Source organism: Stegostoma tigrinum, chromosome 3 (genome assembly GCF_030684315.1).
Source record: "Stegostoma tigrinum isolate sSteTig4 chromosome 3, sSteTig4.hap1, whole genome shotgun sequence".
NCBI classification, from domain to species: Eukaryota; Metazoa; Chordata; class Chondrichthyes; order Orectolobiformes; family Stegostomatidae; genus Stegostoma; species Stegostoma tigrinum.
Window position 1 is genome coordinate 65,709,313 of NC_081356.1, and position 6,272 is coordinate 65,715,584.

The 6,272-nt window shown below is 48.5% G+C and overlaps 1 protein-coding gene across 1 annotated transcript in view; it reads right to left on the reverse strand.

Annotated features, from left to right (window-relative positions):
- Positions 1-4,629, reverse strand: part of LOC125450933 (beta-1,3-galactosyl-O-glycosyl-glycoprotein beta-1,6-N-acetylglucosaminyltransferase-like) — a 91,822-nt gene extending 87,193 nt beyond the window's left edge. The window contains exon 1 of the mRNA XM_048527386.2: positions 4,209-4,629. The gene's annotated coding sequence lies outside the window, so the exon portion shown is untranslated. The remainder of the gene's footprint in view (positions 1-4,208) is intronic.
- Positions 4,630-6,272: the final 1,643 nt, after the last annotated feature.

Consider the following 6,272-nt stretch of genomic DNA (forward strand, 5'->3'; position numbering starts at 1 on the left):
CTGGTTTTGGGATGCAGTGGGTGGGGGGGAAGAGCTGGGCTGGTTGTGTGGTGCAGTGGGGGGAGGGGATGAACTGGGCTGGTTGAGGGATGCAGTGGGGGAAGGGGAGATTTTGAAACTGGTGAAGTCCACATTGATACCATATGGCTGCAGGGTTCCCAGGCGGAATATGAGTTGCTGTTCCTGCAACCTTCGGGTGGCATCATTGTGGCAGTGCAGGAGGCCCATGATGGACATGTCATCAAGAGAATGGGAGGGGGAGTGGAAGTGGTATGCGACTGGGAGGTGCAGTTGTTTGTTACGAACTGAGCGGAGGTGTTCTGCAAAGCGGTCCCCAAGCCTCCGCTTGGTTTCCCCAATGTAGAGGAAGCCGCACCGGGTACAGTGGATGCAGTATACCACATTCGCAGATGTGCAGGTGAACCTCTGCTTAATGTGGAATGTCATCTTGGGGCCTGGGATGGGGGTGAGGGAGGAGGTGTGGGGACAAGTGTAGCATTTCCTGCGGTTGCAGGGGAAGGTGCCGGGTATGGTGGGGTTGGAGGGCAGTGTGGAGCGAACAAGGGAGTCACGGAGAGAGTGGTCTCTCCGGAAAGCAGATAGGGGAGGGGATGGAAAAATGTCTTGGGTGGTGGGGTCGGATTGTAAATGGCGGAAGTGTCGGAGGATAATGCGTTGTATCCGGAGGTTGGTAGGGTGGTGTGTGAGAACGAGGGGGATCCTCTTGGGGCGGTTGTGGCGGGGGCGGGGTGTGAGGGATGTGTCGCGGGAGATGCGGGAGACGCGGTCAAGGGCGTTCTCAATCACCGTGGGGGGAAAGTTGCGGTCCTTAAAGAACTTGGACATCTGGGATGTGCGGGAGTGGAATGTCTTATCGTGGGAGCAGATGCGGCGGAGGCGGAGGAATTGGGAATAGGGGATGGAATTTTTGCAGGAGGGTGGGTGGGAGGAGGTGTATTCTAGGTAGCTGTGGGAGTCGGTGGTCTTGAAATGGACATCAGTTACAAGCTGGTTGCCTGAGATGGAGACTGAGAGGTCCAGGAAGGTGAGGGATGTGCTGGAGATGGCCCAGGTGAACTGAAGGTTGGGGTGGAAGGTGTTGGTGAAGTGGATGAACTGTTCGAGCTCCTCTGGGGAGCAAGAGGCGGCGCCGATACAGTCATCAATGTACCGGAGGAAGAGGTGGGGTTTGGGGCCTGTGTAGGTGCGGAAGATGGACTGTTCCACGTAACCTACAAAGAGGCAGGCAAAGCTGGGGCCCATGCGGGTGCCCATGGCCACCCCCTTAGTCTGTAGGAAGTGGGAGGAGTCAAAAGAGAAGTTGTTGAGTGTGAGGACGAGTTCCGCTGGGCGGATGAGAGTGTCGGTGGAAGGGGCCTGGTCGGGCCTGCGGGACAGGAAGAAGCGGAGGGCCTTGAGGCCATCTCCATGCGGAATGCAGGTGTACAGGGACTGGACGTCCATGGTGAATATGAGATGTTGGGGGCCAGGGAATTGGAAGTCCTGGAGGAGGTGGAGGGCGTGGGTGGTGTCACGGACATAGGTGGGGAGTTCCTGGACCAAAGGAGAGAAAATGGAGTCCAGATAGGTGGAGATGAGTTCGGTGGGGCAGGAGCAGGCTAAGACGATGGGTCGACCGGGGCAGGCAGGTTTGTGGATTTTGGGAAGGAGATAGAAACGGGCCGTGCGGGGTTGGGGAACAATGAGGTTGGACGTTTCCCCAGTATGTTCTGTTTCTGCTAAAATATTTAAGATTCTGACCAGTCTTGACAAAGTGAACTTGGAGGAAATGTTTCCTCCTGGGAATGAGACCAGGACCACTATCCTGTGTTTAAAAATCAGGGGTCTGCCTTTATGACAGAGAAGAAGAGAGTTCTTTTCTCCCTCTCAGAGGGTCATGTAATTTTATAACTCCACCTCAGAAGGCGATGAAGGTGGGATCATCAAATATTTATAAGTCACTCGCAGCAAAATTCAGCACCACATCCTTGTAAGTTATGTCAATAATTTCTCTGGCAGCAACATCTCTTTTGTGTGTGTAAAATAATTTACAGCCAATTCAGTGACTAAACATAACTCATTCTTCACATGAAATCTTGAAAAAACATCTGCATTTGTATGACCTGACTTATGATACTTAATATCACGCTGGTCGCTAATTTTAGCCTTCGATTATCATTTCTCAAAGACTACTTTTACCATGAGTAGTAATTTTCCTTTGTCAGATTTATTCTCCCTGATCCCTTCTGTAAGTAACTTGATATTTTCACAAATCAATTCCTTTTAATCATGGAGACTTTGTTTCCTCTTACTCTTAATCATCAACAGCTCACTTGAATACTAACGACCCAACACTGGAATGTGATTATTGGAAAAACTAGTCACCTTTATCTCAGTTTTGCAAGGGAATACCACTGATGGACTTTTGTACTCTCCTCCAGACACTCCTACAGTTGCATAAATACAACAGTAAACTTTGTTTCTCTGCCTTTCTTATCTTTAGGTGTTGGAATTACTTTCTCATTCCGTTTAGGTACCTATCATGTGCACGCTCAAGGATTTTTTGGCTCCTTAACTAGTTTTAGATCCACCTTGAGATGATAAGCAAGAGGAGCAAGGACTATGGTTGGACAGGTGGGTGGTGCAGTCACTAGAAGGGTGTTGACGACACACCCACCAGATCAGCCACAAAAACAGAAATTGCTGGGAAAGCTAAGCAGGTCTGGCAGCTTCTGTGGAGAGAAATCAGAGTGAACCTTTCTGGTCGAGTGAAGGGTTCACCCGAAATATTAACTGTGATTTCTCTCTGCAGGTGCTGCCAGACCTGCTGAGCTTTACTTGCAATTTATGTCTTTCATTCTAATATACAGCATCCACAGTTCTTTTGGTTTTTATTCAGATCATTCACAATTTTATTTAATGGCAGATCAGATTTTAAGCAGTTCAATCTGGTGTAATGCTGCAACCCTCAGCTGGACAGTGATCTAGAACAGTTTCTTCCTGCATGTCTTTGAATTTATGACCCAGACCAGGATGTATGGCCTAGAGAGGAGAAGTGGGCGAGTCTATGTCCTAGTATATTTTTAGCGGTACAACCTAGATGGGCAGAAGGGCCATCTCTCCTGTACTATATGACTCTATGAAATGCTTGAAAGGAAGAAGCGAATTGTGAACTACCATGGACTTAATATCCATGGTCTAAAAAATTGCATTTGGAGTTAAATTAGATCCTGACTACTTCAATGCCTGGCTAAATATCCAGTTGATGAAGCTAGACCTTGACAAATATTAATGAAAAAGACGGCCCTGGAAACAAACCCAACCCCACAGGACACCATGATTTCGCAAAGTCATTCATTCCCTGAAAGAATCACTGAGATGCTCGGAACTCAATAAAGGGATCAACAGCGGAAAATGTGACACCACTTCAGAGCACCTTGCATCCATCTACAGCAGAGGCCAGCAATAAGCCAGAACAGGTAAAAGCAAACGTCCATGCTTTTAACAACTGCCGATTATTCATGTATTTTCACATCACTGTTAGCAGCAGAAACAGCATTAAATAAATTTGAATTAATTGGCTTAATATACTTTGCTTTATTATCCTGGCGTGGCATTGTTGAAGGGCTATAGCTAGATTGCGTGCTGTCTTTAGATCGGAAGCTAATGGATGGCGTTATAGTAGAGTCCCAGTGTCTATTGTAAGACGGCTATTTTCCTTCGGATGTCATGCCAGCGAGAGACAGGCAAAGACTTCCATTCATCTCACCCACAGTATTTATGTGATTCATTTCTCATAAACATGGATCCTATTTGGTGGCAAAAAAACCTCTTAAAACTCAACTATTTTTCTGGCTCCTCTGTCTAGGCCATTGATAGATTATGCTTAAGACACTTAAAACACGAGCTGCTAGAAACGGAACGGAAAAAAAATAGTTAATTTATATTTCCGTTAAGCAGCTCTGTGTGTTAAGTTGTTTTCTTTCAAAAAAGTTTAAAAAGCAACCAATATCAGGAAAGTGCACCAAAAACAAGGAGAACAAAACATGCCTGTGTATTTTGTAAACGTTTTTACTGTGTTCCATGGATGCGGAGCTGGAACGTACAGCCAGAATGAAAATTCAATTTTTCAGAGCGGATTCAGAGCCGAAGTTCGGTAATAACACCTAAAGTTTAAAAACCGAACTGAAAGAGTAAATCTGACTCACAGTCAAATCAATGCCCGGGCAATGTTGGAGCTCCCCGCGTCTTCATGCTCAGGTCGAGTAGGCAGTAGCATGTTCCTGTTTGCTTCTGTGTGGAAGGCTGTTGCCGAGAGCTCTCAGTGAAATAGACAAACTGCGGGTGTGAAACTAACTCGCTGAGAGCACTGGCTTCGACTTGACCTTGCATCTACGACGCTCTTTTTTTTGGGGGGGGGGTGAAGGTTCTTTGTCCCTCATTCGTATGGCTCTTTTCGCAGTTGTTTCCTAGTCCAAGTAGAGTGCCTGTTGAATTCCGGCTGACTGACGGCGATCAGTCAGCAAGGAAATATCCTCTTTCCAGTTCACTGTCGCTGCAGTCACTGATGCTTTCCTTCACCACGTGTGGGCGCCCCTAACTCCCGCAAACACCTCACAACGGCGTCCGTACAGTTATTACAGCGGAAATAAGAAAAAGGTACCAAGCACAATCTCGATATCAACCCGAAAGAGGAAGTCAGTATTCGTTGATGACGATGAGTCAGCACAGTCCACCTTAAGAAGCTCACAAATGTACTCATTTCGCATCTTACCTGCAGTGTTTCCCACTTGCTAATCCAAAACAACACTGAAAAAAATCTTTTCGCCTTGATCGCGATTGCAATTGAATTTTAATACTAGTTGGTTGGTAAAAACTGCATTTGTACTTTATGATTATGCTTGGTTGACATTTGCAGCTTTTGAGTCATACTCTTGATGGATGTTGTTTGAATGGTAAAAACGGGAGAAACTGTGGCGACTGGTAGAGACAAATGGTACAAGGACATTTTCTTCGAACTAATTCTAGGCATTTCCTGAAGTACAACAAAACCTGGCGAGACTGGACTGGGCTGCAATCCCAACCCAGATCGATGAATCAAACTTTTTTACAAATACAGGAGAGCTCACAGCATTTTCAACAATGTACATCACACCTACCCTTTACGAAACTTTTGATGGCAAATATTCAAATATGCAGTCCTACAATCCAGTTCAGAAAATAACCTAACCCTCCCTCCACTGACCCCTTCACCCGCTTCCAACACAAGTCCTCCTCCTGGGCACCACCCCCAGGCCTCCTACCCTCCCTCGACCTCTTCATCTCTAACTGCCGTTGAGACATTAACCGCCTCAATCTCTCCACCCCTCTCACCCACTCCAACCTCTCCCCTGCAGAACGGGCAGCCCTCCGCTCCCTCCCTCCAACCCCAACCTCACCATCAAACCTGCAGACAAGGGTGGCGCAGTGGTAGTATGGCGCATTGACCTTTACATCGCCGAGGCCAGACGCCAACTCTCCGACACCACCTCCTACCGCCCCCTCGATCATAACCCCACACCCGAGCACCAAACCATCATCTCCAACACCATTCATGACCTCATCACCTCAGGGGACCTCCCACCCACAGCCTCCAACCTCATTGTTCCCCAACCTCACACGGCCCGCTTCTATCTCCTTCCCAAAATCCACAAACCTGCCTGCCCTGGTCGACCCATCGTCTCAGCCTGCTCCTGCCCCACAGAACTCATCTCCACCTATCTGGACTCCATTTTCTCCCCTTTGGTCCAGGAACTCCCTACCTACGTCCGTGACACCACCCACGCCCTCCACCTCCTCCAGGACTTCCTATTCCCTGGCCCCCAACACCTCATTTTCACCATGGATGTCCAGTCCCTATACACCTGCATTCCGCATGCAGATGGCCTCAAGGCCCTCCGCTTCTTCCTGTCCCGCAGGCCCGACCAGTCCCCCTCTACCGACACCCTCATCTGCCTAGCCGAACTCGTCCTCACCCTCAACAACTTCTCTTTCAATTCCTCCCACTTCCTACAGACTAAGGGGGTGGCCATGGGCACCCGCATGGGCCCCAGCTATGCCTGCCTCTTTGTAGGTTATGTGGAACAGTCCCTCTTCCGCACCTACACAGGCCCCAAACCCCACCTCTTCCTCCGTTACATTGTTGACTGTATCGGCGCCACCTCTTGCTCCCCAGAGGAGCTCGAACAGTTCATCCACTTCCCCAACACCCTCCAGCACATCCCTCACCTTCC